Source organism: Felis catus, chromosome D3, assembly GCF_018350175.1.
Source record: "Felis catus isolate Fca126 chromosome D3, F.catus_Fca126_mat1.0, whole genome shotgun sequence".
NCBI classification, from domain to species: Eukaryota; Metazoa; Chordata; class Mammalia; order Carnivora; family Felidae; genus Felis; species Felis catus.
Genome location: NC_058379.1, coordinates 89,330,199 through 89,348,521, shown reverse-complemented (window position 1 = coordinate 89,348,521; position 18,323 = coordinate 89,330,199). Strand labels below are relative to the sequence as shown.

General features: G+C 40.2%; 1 long non-coding RNA gene across 2 annotated transcripts in view; it reads left to right on the top strand.

The window, feature by feature from the left end:
* Positions 1 to 18,323, top strand: part of LOC111557348 — a 194,849-nt gene that overhangs the window by 105,012 nt on the left and 71,514 nt on the right. The window contains exons 1-3 of one of the 2 annotated variants that reach the window (XR_006587642.1): positions 3,558 to 4,116; positions 4,785 to 4,839; positions 8,640 to 8,869. The exons of the other annotated variant lie outside the window; for it this stretch is intronic. This is a non-coding gene — a long non-coding RNA (uncharacterized LOC111557348). Of the gene's footprint in view, positions 1 to 3,557; positions 4,117 to 4,784; positions 4,840 to 8,639; positions 8,870 to 18,323 lie in introns of those variants that run through there. 2 annotated transcript variants of the gene reach the window in all.

Here is an 18,323-nt window from a genome sequence, read left to right as displayed (position 1 = left end):
ACACCTCTATCTGTTGAGTAAATTAAAATACCAAGGTTTATGATGTGGATTTTCAATATAGCCTCCACTAGTGCAACCTTAATGTCATTATTGTGATACTATATATATATATATATATATATATATATATATATATATACACATACACACACATACATATACACGCATATATATGTCCACATATATATGTGTATATATACGTATATATATGTATATGTGTGTATATATACATATATGTACATATACACACATATACATATATATACACACATCTATATGTATATATATATACACACATATATGTATATATATACATACATACATATACATATGTATATATATACATACATATATTTACATATATATATATCATATACACTGTTTTTATAGCACCAGGAGTATAAATTTAGGCATTAATAATTTGCCATTTTTAATTTTTTTCTTATTACATTTTTTAAAAAATTCAGCCCAATTTAATTAACATAGGGCATAATAATAATTTCAGGAATAGAATTTAGTGATTCATCACTTACATATAACACCCAGTGCTCATCCCAAGTGTCGTCCTTAATGCCCATCACCCCTTTAGCCCTTCCCCCACCTACCACCCCACTGGCAACCCTCAGTTTGTTCTCTGTATTTAAGAGTCTCTTATGGCTTGTCTCCCTCCCTGTTTTTATATTATTTTTGCTTCCCTTCCCTTATGTTCATCTGTTTTGTATCTTAAATGCCACATATCAGTGAAATCATATGATACTTGTCTTTCTCTGAATGACTTATTTCACTTAGCATAATACACTCTAGTTTCATCCACGTTATTGCAAATTGAATTTGCCATGTCTTAAATGGCTGTTTTCAAGTCATTGTCATTATATAGTACATCCATGATCAAGATGAAAATAAGGAGCTGTTCACTCTGAAAGTTTACATACAGTCCTATGAATTTTCTGTTGTTTCTGGTGGAACTTTCTATTCATCATCAGGGTGAAAAAGGCATCTTCATTTCAATACGAGAATGAATCTGTGTGGTGTTACATCTGTAACAAATGTGTTTTATTGAAGTCATGAGGTGGTACCAAGTAGTAGTGAAAGGAAGGTAGAACCATGCTGTACTTGCAGCCTAGGGTCCAAGGACAGTCCATCCCCAAGATGGGCCATTTTGGTATGAAGATTATTTTGAGTTAAAGGCAATCAAAATTCAGCACATTCAGGAAAAGTTCTTTACCTACCCCTCAACTGCCAGTAGGACCTGGAATAGAGTTATTAACAGAGATTCCTCTTGACCTAAGAAACTTATCTGCATAACAAGGCAACCTTAGTTTTCCAAACATCTCTCACTTTCCTCCTAGTGGTCTTCCTCCCCTTTGTTTCCCCTAACCCTCTCCTGAGCTCAGGATGTCATACAAGCCTTATGTTGCCTTTGGAATTTCTTGTCTGTGTGGATTCCCAGTAGGGAGAACATTAAATTTGATTTTCTCCTGCTAATCTGTGTCATGTCAATTTGATTCTTAGTCTAGCTAGAAGGATGTTAAAAGGCAGAGGAAATTTTTTCCCCCAACAACAGCATGGCAAAGATACAGAGTGAGGCACTCCACCAAGCCAAGTCACACACTCATATTTATAGAGGAGGAAAAATAAGTTTTTCTCTACTTTTCTAGTTTTCTTGGCTGAGACCCTCCCTCCCCTGTAATAAAAGATAGATTAAAAAGAGAAAAACAGGCAGAAGTTTAATAACATGCATGCCTCCTATATACATGGGAGAGCCCCAGGAAAACTGAGTAACTTCCCCAATGCTCCAAGCCACCAATTTAAATACCACCTCCAGCTGAAGACAAAGGAAAGATGTGGAGGGATGCAGGGAGGTGGTGGTGGTGGGGGGGGGGTGGGCAGCCAGTGATGGAAGAAAAACACAGTAAAGGAGGGCAAGGTGTTATGCAGATTCAAGTCCTTGCCTTCCCACTGGTAAAAGTTTCTAGAGATTTAATCATCCTCCTCTTCTTGGTACAAAAAGGAGACCCCCTTACAAATAGAGATTTCCCTTATAAATGTAAGTTTTCCTCACAAACAGGCAACTTCTATTGTGTCTGTAGCCTTTCAAAAAGAATCAGCCTAAAATAATCAATATGCCAGAGATATATTTTAGGGAAGCTTGTTTTTCTTCCTTTCAAAGGTTTGTACATTTCTACAGACATGAATCTTTTAAGTTTGAGAAAAGGCTTATATACTATTACAAACTATACACTTACACTAATATTTATAAAAGTATACATACAAATGGGGTACCTGGGTGGCTCAGTCGGTTGAGCGACCGACTTCGGCTCATGTCATGATCTCATGGTTTGTGAGTTCGAGCCCCGTGTTGGGCTCTGTGCTGACAGCTCAGAGCCTGGAGCCTGCTTTGGATTCTGTGTTTCCCTCTCTCTCTGCCCCTCCCTTGCTCATGCTCTGTCTCTCTCTGTCTCAAAAATAAATCAAAACATTAAAAAATTTAAAAAAAGTATACACACAAACACATATATACATATATATAATATATACACTTTTATTAGTGTGTGTAATATTGTGACTTATAAGATATATATTTGGACATTCAGATGACCAAAATAAGCCAAAAGACCAAGAGCAATGGGAACATCTTTTGACACAGTATTTGGTCTCTTGTCCTCAGTTCCAGAAATTTCTCCAGAATCATAAAGGTGAATGGGTGTCTTGTTATTTATAACAAGCTCCTCTCCTCCACAACTGGGTTTATGTTAATGAGGTGAGTTCTGGAAAGCACCTAAGGATGGGGGCTGGTTACCAAGGGAACCAACCATGAATGGAGGGCTGGAAATTTCAATTCTACTCCTTGATCCCCAAGGAGGGGAGAGGGACTGCAAGTTGAATTGATCACCAAAGGCCAATTATTTAATCAATCATGCCCATTTAATGAAGCCTCCAAGAATGCGGTTTGGAGAGATCCTGGCTTGGTGAGCACATGAAGGTGCTGGAAGAGAGGTGCACCCAAAGAGGGCATGAAAGTTCCCATGTCCTCCATCTGGCTGTCACTGAGTTGTATCTTTTTATAGTAAACTGGTAATTTAGTAAGTAGAATATTTCTCTGAGTTCCATGAGCCACTCTAGCAAATTAATCAAACCAGAGGAGGGGACCATGGGAACTTCTAATTTTATAGCTAGTTTTATAGCTGAACTTACAACTGGCATCTGAATCGGGTTGGGAGGGCAGTCTGGTAGGTCTGAGACCTTAACCTGTGGGATTGGATGCTATCTTGGGGTAGATAGTGTCAGAATTGAGTTAAATTGTAGGACATCCAGCTGGTGTCACAAAGAATTATCGGTGTGGAGGACCCCCCTCCCTACATTAGAAATTGGTGATCAGACACCTTTTAATAAGTATACAGTATAAGTATATATATGTATACCATAAACATATTTGCATATCATTATATGTAATATATAATACTATAATATATACTCATATATATGAATATATAATGTACCATATATAATGCATACTCATATATATTATATTCATACATATCTATGTATTTACACTATACATGATACTAATTACAGCATAATTAAATGAAAGGATTTTGAATCAATTAACCAATCTTTAGCCTAAAACTTTATATAACAAGGTCTTCTCATAGCAACTTCATTAAAACCATTTTCCTCCATAGATCTTGAAGACCTAACCCAAAGCACTTCCAAAATTTAATTATATCCAATTATTATTAGATATATCCAATAATATCACTTCTCCTCTCCCTTTATAGTATTTGCCCTTCAGAGTCTTTGGAAAATGCCACAAGAGGATCTTCCCTACTCCATTTCCTGCCTTTCGTTTCATTGATTCTCTCTTCTAAAGTCAGATAAGTACACAACGATATCAGAAGGATGCAGTTTTTTCAGCTTTTACAGCCAATATAATGGTATTTTCTAGCAGATGCTCAAATACTGCTCATGGATTGTTTGCAAGTTTCATAGACATATAATTTCAAGCTGAAAGAAAAGAGCTCCCATGCTGAACACTGACAAGAGGCTTCTCTAACCCACTGGATGGTGACAGCCTGGAGCCCTGATGTTGTCTTGTGCCAGAGGACAATGGCATAAGTAAGGCACTCCTTTTCACGTTTTGTTGTTCTTGTTCTTGTCATTATTATTGTTATTCTGTAAAATGAAAGTATATTCGGGGAGGGAGATCAAAGTAAAGTAAGCAAGGACTAGAATCCGGGAGGCTGAATGGCACCCTGGAGTAGGTGACCTGGGTTTGTGTCCCAGTTCTGCCACCGATTCGCTGTGTGCGTGCACACAACTCATGTGACAGCCTCAGCTTCTGCTATCTGGTCTCTAAGCTGGTGTTAATAATGGTACCAACCACCCAGGGAGTTAGTGAGTATGCATGCTAGAATGTTTATAACGCCCAGAGCAGTGCCTGGCACATAGGAACATTATATAAATACTAGTTATTGCTATTGCTTTTCTACTATATCTAAGAGAGCTATGATGAATAACTTAAAGAAAAATTAAAGGCATTATAAAAAAAACTCAGTTGTCATTCTAACCACTGCTAAGTGGGACAGCACATCCTGAGCGCAGTGTGGAGAGAAGTTTCCTTCTTTCTGTGGTCTTGCAGACAGAGAACCTCATTAAAAACAGGCATGTCACAGCTGATTGTCAACAGCATCCTCCAAGGAAGGACATAATGCTGGCTTGATATTGTCTTGACCCTCTGGTTGAGATCTAATAAGCATCCAGATATGTTTCAATTCAATTCTTAGGCTGTGGATCCTAACCACTGGTCTGGAAAACAAAACCTACCTTATGAAGAACCGGGTATGTGTGCGTTTATTGAAGGAAGAAGCAATGAAGGGCAACAGAGATCCCATCTATAAGCTCCAAATCCGCTAAGATTACGTAAACGAGTTGCTCCTAACAGAGATGTTCAAGGGGATATGCGGGGAATGTGACCTTTCAAGAAATGCAGTTAAGTGAAAGGTTCTTTTGAACCAAGGGAAATATGTACTTTTCACATTATTAGAGAAATAAAATTGTTTCCATCCCTAAAGAAAAGCCCATGACAGACATTCAAGTGTTTGGAGTCTGGGAGGGAAGGGAGTTCCCTTGCAGGGACCGAGGAGGTCTGCTTAGTGAGCATGGGGATAAAATGTGCTCCCTCTGGAAGGACCGTGAATGAACCCCACACGGTTATACAGTCATATAATTTATTGCCTACTTAGGGTCAATTTTGAGCATAAAGGACACTAATCATACTTGTTCTGGTACAGGTGTTATAAACTGGGACAGTGCAGGCAAACCAGAGGGGCTCTATATGTTAAAAAAGAAATCTAGGGGCACTTGGGTGGTTTAGTTGGTTAAGTAGTGTCTGACTTCATCTCTGGTCATGATCTCACAGTTTTTTTTTTTTTCTTTTCTTTTTTAATTTTTTTTAAACATGTATTCATTTTTGAAAGGCAGAGAGAGACAGAGTGTGAACGGGGGAGGGGCAGAGAGAGAGGGAGACACAGAAACAGAAGCGGGCTCCAGGCTCTGAGCTGTCAGCACAGAGCCCGACGCCGGGCTCGAACTCACAGACCGAGAGATCATGACCTGAGCCGAAGTCGGCCGCTTAACCGACTGAGCCACCCAGGCGCCCCATGATCTCACAGTTTTGAGTTTGAGCCCCACGTCCGGCTCTGTGCTGACAGCTCAGAGCCTGGAGCCTGCTTTGGATTCTGTGTTTCCCTCTCTCTCTGTCCCTCCCCTGCTCACACTCCATCTCTCTCAAAAATAAATAAACACTAAAAAAAAATTTAAAGAAAGAAAGAAAAAGAAATCCAGTGTAGCTAATACTGGGCAAAATGCCATTAACTCTTAAATACCTGGATTCTGTCCAGAAGAGTCCCAGATACCAGAGCCTTCCAGAACCAGGGATGGGCATAGGGATACTCTTTGGTCTACTGTACAACTAACCGAAGGAGAAGAATTACATAAACAGGATGCAATATTTCTGGTTCCCTCTCTGGTGATTTCTCTTTCTGTAGATGACTCACTTGAGTGTGGGTGTCTGTGAAACAGTATTGAGTAGTAATAAACGAGTATAAAGTTTATATAGCTTACTGGATTCTTGTAAAAACCAGCAGTACAGTTGTAAAGAGCATATAGAGAGAGTTTTTAATTTCTTAATTCCCTTCATTTATTGAACAGCCTTGGGCATTGATCAAGTACTTCCCCAAGTTTATCAGAATTGTTTCCGTGTTCCTCCTTCTCAGAATTGTGGGAAATAGCAGTAAAATTGTTTTGTACTCAGAAGGGAAAGACAAAAATATATAACTCACAGGAGAAGACTTTCACCTAGGTCTTCATATATGAACGGAAGAGCATTGAGGGGGGACAAAGGGCATGATAAATCTTCGTGAAGCCGAATTTTCATGTAATGCATCATGGTGGCCTCCGAACCAGAATGGGACAGTGTTGAATGCATTCTGCTGGTGTCCATTTTTGCTCGAAGGCACACTCAGGCTCATTATTTTACTTACTATGACATTAAAAGGTAGAGTTCTTTCTATGCTCTGAAGGAGTCAAAGCTTTCATTTCCTTTAGGATGGAGCTAATTGTTTTGGAAGTTTTCCATGCCAATTATTTTTAAAAGGTTGATCCTTTAGTGCTTGCAAGGTGTGGTTTAAGGAATAAAAAGCAAAATGAGAAGTGAGCTCCGGTCCAAGCCAAGAGAAGAGTTTTGCCTTGCTAGCCAAGTGTCTGACATGTCACAAGCACTTGATAAATAATACTATTATTGTTATTATTACCAGAATTATTTTTTTCCATTGTTTGAACTATCTCAGTAAGTCCTATGGCTGTCTGTATGTGAATCACTCCAAATTTATTTCTCTGGTCCCGATTTCTCAGGACCTTGTACAGCAAGCTGTTCACCTGACATCTCACGTACCTCTTTGAGAAAATACCTCATGCTCGATGGACTCACAACAGACAGGAGTTTCACCTCCTAACTGTCCCTTCTCAGGTCTTTATCCCTTTATTTATTGCTTTCCTGAAATGTTTACTGAACGTCTAACTATGTGGCAAGCACTGATATGGACATTGTTGATGAAGCCGTGGTCTAGATAGACAAAACATTGGCTTTAATGGCGTTTGCTTACTGATGCAGGAAATGATCAAGGAAATAAATAAAGATCTGCTGTAATTCCAAAGAGTGATAATTATTCTGAAGAAAGATAAAACCATATGAAGGTCCTTAGAACAGCATCTATGTGAGCATTTGATATTGTAATAAGGAAATCTCTCTTTTTCAAATTCTCCAATAACCCCAAGCAAAAATAACCCAAAGTCTTTATGGTTTTACAACCTTTGGTCTCTAGTTTTACCTCATTTTATGATTCCCTGTGCTCAGTGTGTTCAAGCCACACCTTCTTCACCCTGTTCCCTGACTTTTCCAAACCTTTTCACACTTCCCCTTTCCTCCTGGCTGCTCTGTTCACAGTCATGCTCTGCATGATTTCCCACGGTTGTTTCCTTTAGTTCTGGTCTTGGCTCCAATGCTGCCCACAGACAGAGGCATTCCTGGTATCCTCGCTGAATCCTCCCATCCCCACCAATGGTACACGCTGTCATGTACTGTTTCGGAACACCTGTCTTATTGTTTACATGTTTATGGTATGCTTCTCCCCCCCAGGATTTAGGTTCAATAACCCACAAACCTCTGTTTCTTCAGAGCTGTATCATTGCTGCTTAGAGCAGGTGATCGGTAAATATGCGTTCGATGAATGAAATATACTGTTTCTTTGAAGATTTGGGGTGCAATTTGAAAAAGTAAAAACTCAAGTCCCTCCTAAGACCCAACCCAGTGGAATATTATTGTTCATTTGTTGGAAAACACTGACTAGTTTACGCCATATGGCAGTGAGCGTATCATCAAAAAAGCACGGTGAGGTTGAAATCAGGGAAGGCATCCGAGGCGTCTTTCGAGAATGGCTCCAGTAGGTTAAGGCACAGCCACTGCTGTGTCATGTTGCAGGCATGGTGCCGGGAGACCAACACTGTGAAATGATGAGTTGGAGCAAGTCTGATTTGCTGGCTGTGTCGCATGGTCAAAAGCAGACAGTGTGTATGCCCACATCTTTAGTATACTGCAGTGTTTTGTTTTGTTTTGTTTTGTTTTGTTTTGTTTTGTTTTGTTTCAGATGAAAACATGAAAAGACAGGTTGGACATCAAAACTTATGAGAAAGGAAAGGGGAAAAAAGTTTCTTGGCAAGTTGTTTTGATAAAGATATTTATGTAGAAAAACGTGTGCCGTTGTCAGATGAATGCCACTGGCTGCCCCCACAAGTGCGTTTTCCGTATTAACTTGAATTTTTGAAGATGCTAGAAATGTCTGCGCCCCGAATTCTATTTTATCCACAGTTCCAACAAAATAGAGGAGGTCTGTGGTATCTAAATCACACAGGTCGAAGGTCCTTCAGAGTTTTAGTCCCTTAAAAGCCATGGGAAGAATGTTTAGGTGTTTGTGAGACAATTCACTTAGTGAGTCCCTTGTCTAAGTGAGCCCCAAGTGTGCCCTTCAGAGGCTGCGTTTCCCCTGCCCGGCAGATTGTAAATGGTGGTATGATCCTTACAGGCTAAGCAGATCTCGGAGTTTCTCCACCTGCCAACATGAAGTGTGTCCTGAGTTCCTGAGGTTGGCGGGTCTTTGGCTGCCCCGCCACCAATGTGTACAGGTGCACCATGTGAACTGCACTGCAGGGAAGCCTCACTCTGTGTCTGGGCTCCAAGCATCTCTCCGGAACATTCTACGCCAGGAAATGAAACAGGGAGAGCCAGCATGAGCGCTAATACCTTCTGACATAGGTGAGGAGTCATTTGTTCTTCTAAACTCTGTTTAGCATCCTTTCCCACGAGGCTTCCTTGACTTCTTGATTGCAGAATAAGTAAAGACTCAACCTTATTTAAACCCCTGCACCTCACTGGCTCACAGTTCAAGCTTGGTTGTTTGGGATGCTTTCCAAGACAGCTGTCCTCAGAGGAAAGCTTTGGCACCATGGATCACTTCTAACAATAAGTCTTGACCTTTCAGGTAAATGGGACACCTTTCCCTTTACCCTGTTGACAAATTTCCTGTGTATATAGTTTGGTTGTGTCTTTCTTTTCTTCTCTTTTCTTCTTACCCCTACTTTGTGAGAGCTGCTACCAAGGTCTTCCTGCCCCACGCTAGCCTTGTTCTGAGGTCAACTAGACCCTGTGGGTGGAGATGCCTCTCCCAGCCAGCAGCAACGTGGACCTGTGAAGTCCCTGGACCCCAGAGAAGACGCTTTAGCAACCCTCTCTGCCCCTTTCCGGGATAAGTGACCCCTGATTTCGTGTGGGCACGTGTTCTGATTAAATCACGTCTTCCTGGGTCTTGAGCCTAACTTGCACTTGGATCGTTGGGCAGGAATTTGGTCACTCACTGTGCTTTACCTTTAGATCTTGTGACACCTCATCTCTGGAGGGCTGGCTTTTCACTGCTGCCGGATCACGTGTCCCCCTTTTATTTAAGAGCTGATTGGTTTTAACTGGAAAAGGCTTAAAAGCACTGCTGAGTCTCTGGCACCTAAAAGACGCATGGTATTGTTCCGGAAGTGCTTGTTACTGGCCAGGTTGATTGTGGCCTCCCTTCCCTTGCACGTGGCTCGGCCTGTTCAGCACTCCAGGCTCTGGTTTTTACTAATCTCTGCCCAACACCCCTCACACCGGTGTTTCTTCTCTTCTCCATCCCCTGGCCTGTCTTACTTTTCTGACTCTGGCTTCAGTGGCTGCAATCTACTGCCACCGTCTTCTGGGAGCTCACAACCGAATTAGATTTTGTTGACGTTAATTAGTTAATTTGATGTAAACCAGAGTGCTCAGCCAGAATCCAGCTGGACGTTCAGTCTTGCTGTTGGGGACCCAACCTTCCCTTTTGGGATTAAAATACATATGGGAGGCAGACATTTTTCACTCTCAGGTGAAAAGGGAAGCAAAGTCTGCCTACTTTAAATAATTATAATATAAAATGGTATAATTTCAGGAGTGTTACGATCTTATTAATAAGTGTTTAATATTCTCTTATAATTTGCATTCTCTGTAGATGAACATTGGTTGAATTGGTGACTTTAAACAGAGGCAAAGAAAATAGAACAGTTATAAGTCTAAACATCCAAAATGGGCAAAACAATGAAGAAAATTCTAAATTGGTTAATGTATTTTTTGTTATAATTCCTAAAATACCTAATGACTCATTTCTATTAAAGAAGATTTTAATATGAACATTAAGCTTCATTATACATTTCTAAATAATAATCTACTTCTACCGGTTTTTAAATTTAAGTCCTGGAATTAAATCCTAGAATCCTTAAAAGTATAATTTTTGCTAAGTAAGATTTATAGACTTAGAAATTGCATTAGAGTTTTGAAGGTGTAAATGGTGAAAAATGGATTACAATGGCATAAATGAAACATTCCTCAGGATCTATGATTTGTTGAAGAGATGTTCTTATAACTAGATGGGGCCACAGTTTCCTGTATCTGTAGGGGTTTGGTAAGGACATAAATTGGAACCTAAATTCTTGGCCATCAACATTCCCTATCGGGCCACAGGGCCCAGTGAGGACAGCCACAGACTACCAAATGCATAATTTGCCTAAGAGCATGCAAATTAAATTAATTTAAAAACAACCACCTGAGGTGCTGGCTAAACAAACACGTACGAAAAACAGAGAAAGACCAACAGGTCACCAGTCTGCAAAAACTTGGCAAAAATTGCGATAATGTGATTATATTTTTGAATCCACAAATAGCATACATTTAGAATGTGAATATATAAGACAAACTTTGTCTACATAAGTACTTCAAATACTGAAGTTGACATGATCAAATGATCATTGCATATCATTTTTCCCTTAATAAAGGGCAAAGAGTAGAGACCTGGTCATGTGCAGGATCATGAAACTCAGTTTAAGTTTTTATTATTATTTCTTTTAGAGAGAGAGAATGTGAATGGGGGAAAGGGGCAGAGGGACAGAGAGAGAGAACTTCAAGCAGTCTCCACACTCAGCGTGGAGACTAAAGTGGGACTCAATCCTACCACCCTGGGATCATGGCCTGAGCCAAAATCAAGAGTCGGGCACTCAACCGACTGAGCCACCCAAGCACCCCAAAACTCAGTTTAATTGTTCAGGCTGTGTCAGATGCCCAGTTCCTGGAGCTAGGCTCAGTACAGGCGTCCTCAGTTTGTGCACAGGTCCTGGCACACAGAGCTTGGTAAGGGGCATCCTCACTCTGTGTGCCTCCCACTGCACCAAGGGGGTGTGTGTATTCTTAGGGACAGACACATTCTGATCTCTCCTGTGCCCCTTTCTCCCTGCCCTCCCTAAAGAGTAGGATTCTGGGGAAAGAGCTTAACTCTGATTTTATGCACATTAGCATATTACCAATATTTGTAGGAATGGTGAGGATGTTTTACCTTTACTTGTGCAGCAAACAAAAATAGTCATGTTAGGGGCACCTGGGTGGCTTAGTCAGTTGAGTGTCTGACTTCAGCTCAGGTCATGATCTCGTGGTTCATGAGTTCGAGCCCCACGTCAGGCTCTGTGCTGACAGCTCAGAGCCTGGAGACTGCTTGGGATTCCGTGTCCCCCTCTCTCTCTGCCCCTCCCCAGCTCACACTCTGTCTCTCTCAAGAATACATAAACATTAAAAAAATTGAAAAAATAGTCATGTTACTTCTGCACAGCTGAAGAGTAGCTTGAAAATGTATGCGCACGTGTGTGTGTGTGTGTGTGTGTGTGTGTGTGTGTGTGTAGAGAAAGAGAGGGGGAGAGGTTGATTTGAAGTTACTGTTAATATTTGCCTAGGATACAAAAAAAAAAAATTTCAGAAAAACTTTAGTGGGAAGCAATCATGGTCTAAAAAAGTATTACAAAACAGCGTGTAAATAAATAATTTGCTATTAACACCAGGTTTTGTGTAATCAGAATTTTCTCCAGCATCTCTCAAAGCTCTTTAAGTATTGGGTGAATAATTGATTATGAATACACCTTGGAATGTTACAAAGTAAACAAGCATCTATTTATTGCCTCCACTTTTCAGAATTAGTTACAAGGAAAGTTAGCTAAACAGCAGAGCAAAGTTCAAGTTGCTAAAGGGTAATATGGAATAAATATGTGGGTTTCAGGACTATCTCCTATAGGCAGACGGGAGAGAGAGAGGGATTAGAAGCATGTGCTGGTGTGAACAGTTTCAAAATTCACAGAGGAGTTTGTGCTGCTTTGTGGAGAGAGGACATGGATGAGGGAGTATCTCTCCGGGACCTTTGTGGGGCAGGGACCCCTCCCATCCTACAATTGCCATCTGTGGGAACAGACCACCCTGCTGCAGGGCCCAGGTCCCAGCTGCTCACTAAGTGTAGTTCTGTCTGTTTCCAGATCTTCTCTCCGTGGTGAGGTCCCAGGGAAAAACTGATAGTAAAGTCACTTCATGTATATCTAAACTCCAGAGCCAGACTGCTTGGATGCAAATCTGAGCCCAAGTGGGTGCTTCTGAGTAGTAGGCTGGCCTCTCCAAGGTTCTGTTTCCTAGTCTGCAAAAGGGGAAAAATAAGAAGTTGGTTTTTCTGAGGATTCACTGTCACTTGTGAAAGATTTACCCATCTTACTGCACTCTGGGCATGTGTACTGTCTTGTCTTCATCTACTGGAAGGGCCGCTGATTAGCAGACAGCAGGCACGCCCCCAGAAAGAGATGAAAACAACTGTATGCTCACAAAACAAGCAAGGCACGGTCATACATCTTCCAATGCTTTGACCAGTTCAAGGACTGAACTACCTTATGTTTATGGCTCTAATAATGTGTTTATCTATCCTACTATCCACAAATCCTGCTGGTTTGGGATAGCACGGGTCTGGCTGGATAGATGTCAGTGAGCAGCTCTCATGTCCTCTGGAGCGTGTCTGGGGTTCCTTTCCCTCTCTGCTATCGCCATTGAATTTTTCCTGCACATCTAATTTCTTCTTGGAAGCAAAGGCAATGCCAGGGGACAAGGCTCTGAGCTGTTTTGCTCTTCCTGTGGAAATGACGGGGTGACCTTTAACACGCTACAAAGGTAACCTCAGTGGGAAGGTTGTGCTGCGCTTGCTTAACGGTGCTGAGTGAGAGGGTTGTGCTGCGCTTGCTTAACGGTGCTCAGTGGGAGGGTTGTGCTGCGCTTGCTTAACGGTGCTCAGGAGAACATGCGGTGATGTGAGCCACCTGGCTCCACTGCACGAAGGCAAGATTGGCTTCAGAATGCCATCCCTTCAGTGACCTAAAAGGAGAGCTTCACTAAAATGGCAAACCATAGCTGTGGTCATAATAGGGGAAGGGTGTTCGGACCTGGTGGTTGAAACTGAGGGTAAGAAGCTCCTGGATCTGGTCGCATTTCCTGAAGGAAAAATGAAGGCTCTTCCTTTTACCTGAGTAGTGTGTGTGGGAAGGAGAAATGTTTGGCAGGTGTTCACGATGGGGTGCATTTTCCTTGTTGAATGCGGGGATTCAGCTCTTGCATCATTAACATTTCAAGTGGAGATACAGAAGAGGTGATTGGCAAAGTGGTCATTTCATCTTTTCTACATCGTCTAGAATCCGAGACCTTGAGGCAATTTACTTGAAGTGAATTCCCAAATTCTTAGGTCTGCCTTTGTAGCCGGCAAGTCCCCACTGCTGTCAGGGAGGTGAAGATACTCCTTCCTAACGCCTTCCTCCTTCTTCACCACCACCCCTCCATTTCATTAATCAGGGAATACAGAAGGTAGTCTAGTTCTATAATGAGTTGAACTTTATTGGAAGGCATATGTATAACTTGGGAAAATAGTATTTTAGATGGGCCGACCATTTTTGAGTCCAGGAAGGAGGTACATAGAATTGGCAGCTGAGAGTGTCAATTGAAAATGTGTCTAGGACAAATGTAGGTGAAATTAGTTTATTGCTAACTCAGTAACTGTGTTGAGAAGACGGGGCCAGGTAAGGTTTAAGAAAGCTCACCAATATCACAGCAGCTAGGAAGGTTAGTCCTATTGACCAAGTCCAGTAGATATATGAGAACTTTATGTATCTGCCTGAATGAGATCTCCTATCTTGACCATTTTTGTGACTGTGGTATAAACGCATGTTTATAGAATGTTTAATTGATATAAAATTATAGATTGCAATATTGGCATGGACTTACCAATGTTCTAGACTATTATAGGTAGGCGCTTATCAAAAGTATTTAACCAAAAGGTCTGGCTATAAAATGGTCCTGGTAAATCATGCTCTAGAAACTGAGAAACCGGTAAGAAAGTAAGGGAAAAAAAGGAATGTTAATGGTAATACTGACCTTGAGATAACAGAATTTCCAGAATTTTCTATCAGAGTTGGGCTTTATCTGAGTTCAGTCAGTGTAGCCAAGTATTCTGGCCTTCCTCTGCCTACTTTTCACCCTAAGCTCTCTTGTGAGCAGAGTCCTGACATCCACTGTTTGTGCCAGGTGGCTTTCTAGACCAGCTGGGTCTCCTGGCAGTGACCTTTTGGTTTTGGTCCTCATCAGTGAATACTAGGGCTCCTAACAGCTGTCCTAAAAGCAGTAGGAAGGAGGCCCTTGATCAGCAGGAGGATTTCAGAATCCTTCGGTCCAAAATAAATGTCTATACACAGACATCAAGAGCGACAGTTCATCAAAGCTTTGAGGTCACCCTGCTTATTTGCATTTTTATAAGACATACATCATGCAGACTGTCTCTTTGTAAGATTATCATTCACCCCTTGCATGGCCCAGAGCGCTAGAGTTAATGCAACTCAAAGGTATACATTAGACCAGAAGGTGAAAAAGACCACACATTGTCATGACATATGTAAGCAGCCAGGCTCCGCCTCCTACTTTCCATCCTGTCTTCTTCTTCTCCCCCTGACTTGTGTCAGAACATTTCCTTCCATTTTTCAGACCTCTGCCCTAGAAACATAAGCAGATGTGTGCATCTAAAATTTGGGTTTTAAAAAATCCTAGATCTTTACCTACTTCTAAGACGGTGTTTACGAAAAAGTTTCCAGTTTTCCATAACTAAAAGAATTGGATCTAAGCAAAGGGAAATGTGCTGATTTTCACCGTGCAGACTCTACCTGACCTGGCTGGGCACTACAGACTCAATTGCTTCTGAAGCCACATTTTTATCTATCCGAAGAAACCCATCACCACAGCACTGCTGTTTGTGAGAACAGCCCCATGGTGTTAGGGGCACCTGGAATATGGCTAGCCTGAACTGAGATGTGCTTCAGGCATAAAGTAGACATTGGATTTCTAAGACTTATGGTGAAAAAAAGAGTGTAAAATATCTTACTGATAATTTTTAATTGGTTGCATGTTGAATGAGAATACTTTGAATACATGAGGGTAAAGAAAATGTGTTACTGAAATTAATTTTACTTGTTTATTTTTTACTTTTATACTGTCGCTACTAGAAAAGTTACTATTACATATCTGGCTTGCATCACGTGTGTATGGACTATATATGTGTACTGACTATACATTAAATGTCTTTTTTTTTTATCATACAGGACATTTATTTGGCAACTTCTATTTTTAAGAGTATGTTGTGAATGTCTTTCCATGCCATTAAATACCCTTCTGTGACAGTTTGTTTTTACTGCCCATTTAGGTTGTTTTTTTTTTTGGTTTTGTTTTGTGTTTGCAAAAATACATTAAATGTCTTTAGGGGAGTGACAAAATGTTCTTAAATGATTATCTTATAGAAGCAAGAACTAAAAAAAAATTACCCTGAAAAAAATGACTTTCAAAGGGATTCAGTATTGACTATCTGTTTCTGATTAGGTGACAGTGAGGTCACATGCCAGGGAGAAAGTTGCCTGAGAGTTTACGGGGGCACAGACAGAAAAGCAGGAGACCATCTGTTACATTCTAGGTAACAGACAATGATGGCTGGATTTACGTGATGACTTAATTTGGAGGGTAAAGAAATAATCATAAAGGTATGGATTCTTCCAAATATCTAGAGCCACACAGCCAATAAGGGAGGATTATGTAGCTGACAATGCAAATAGGTTTTTAGTGAATTATTTTCAGATTTTATTGCTTAGATAGTCAAACAAAGCTAACACTGGGAAAATTGTAGCCACTACCAGTATCAAAGGAATCATGAGTTATATGGAGTGGAAAGTTATGCAAAAATGAAGGCTGCAATCAAAAAAGTAAAGAAGTATAAATTACTTCAAAGAAGCAATAAAGGATCTTCCTAGTACCTACCAGGATTAATTTGTGAAGAGGAGAATGGGGTTATCTGTCTGGCCCATTGAGATATTTAGTTAAGACTGAAATTTTCCATGTATTTTTACTATTCCAAGGAGATATGGGGTGATCATATCCCCCACAACAAATGGCCACATAGGGGGCAAATTAACAATTAAGAGCACAGATTTTCAGATACTGAAAGAGAATTTAAAATGAGGATTATTGATTCTTCATCAACGTGGGGTTCTTATTTTTTTATAAAGTTTTTCTCTTCAACTTCCACAAAATAAAATGTTTTCATTTTTAAGTGTACAACTGGATGAGGTTTGAGAATATGGGCAGTCATGTACCACCACCCCAGTCAGGACGTAGAACAACTCTGGCCCTCCAAAGAGTTCTTTGGGATCCTTTACAAGAATCCTTTAACCCCCTCTCCAGGCCATTGGTGATATAATTCATAACACTGGAGATCAGTTTTGCCTCTTCTAGAACTTCCTTTAAATGAAATCATGTACTTCTTTGGTATCCAGTTTCTTTACTCAAGATAAATGCTTAGTATATATCAGTACTTAATGCCTTTTTGTTGTTGAGTAGCATTTGATTGTATGGGTAAACACATTTTGTGTATCCTTTAATCACCTGGTGGACATTTGGGTTGTTTGCAGTTTTTGATTATTATGAATAAAGCTGCTATAAATATTCACAGGCAGGTTTTGTGTGGACACAGGTTTTCAAATCAGTTGGGCGAGTATCTAGGAGTGAGACTGTTGATTGTATGGTAGGAGTATGTGTAGTTTTGTAAGAAACTGACAAACTGCTTTCCAAAGTGCCTGCACCATTTTGAACTTCCAACAGCATGGATGAGAGTCCCTCTGTACATTTGCCAGTGTCAACTGTCTGTTCAGATCTTTTGCCCACTTTTTAATTTGGCTGTTGTTTTCTTATTGTTGGATTTTAAAGAATTTTTGTGTATTTTGGATCCAAGTCCTTTATTATATATGTGTTTTGAGAACATTGTATCCCAAACTATGGCTTATGTTTTAACAGGAGGAGGAGTTTTAAATTTTAATAAATTCCAACTTACCAATATATTTTTTTTGGATTGGGCTTTTGATGTCATGTCTAAAAACTCATCACTTGCTATTGTTTGAATCTATCTCCCCCCACCCCCAAATTCATATGTTGAGTTCCTAACCCCCCAAATTATGGTATTAGGAGGTGAGGGCTTTGGTAGGTGCTTAGTAAGTCATAAGCGTGGAGCCCTCATGAAGGGGATTAGTGCCCTTATTAGAGAAGTTCCAACTTACAGCTTGGAAGAGGAACTTCTCCTGGCCATGCAGGCACCCTGATCCAAAAACTTCCAGCCTCCAGAACTATAAGCAATAAATTTTTGTTTACAAACTACCCAGTCTGTGATATTTTGTCACAGCAACCAAAATAGACTAAGATACCACCAAACCCATGCTCACCCATATTTTCCTTTATGATTTTAGAGGTATTCAGATTTTCTATGTCTTCTTGAGTAAGTTTCAGTAGTTTGTGCTTTTTTGGGGAATTCATCCATTTTACCTAAATTATATAAATAGGTCATTATACAGTCATTCATAGACTTTCTTTATAATTCTTTTTTGAGTTGACAGTCATAGTGCCTCCTTCATTTAATTTTAGTAAATTAAGTTTTCTCTATTTTTCCTGGTTAGTCTAGTGAAAGATGTCAATTTTGTCGATGCTTTTGGAGAACCAACTTTTGGTTTTGTCCATCTCAATTGTTTTTCTATTCTCTTTCACTGATTTCACTCTAATCCCATTTTCCCCCCTTTCCTTTTTCTTATTTTGGATTTGATTTGCTCATTTTTTTCCCCATGTCTCAAGGTGGAATGTTAGGTTGTAGACTTGAGATCTTTTTTGACATTTAGTATATTTTTTACTGCTATAAATTGCCCTCTAGGCAATGCTTTAGCTACATCCTCTACATTTTAGTATGCTGTGTCTTAATTTTAATTCATCAAAGTATTTAAAAAATTTTTAA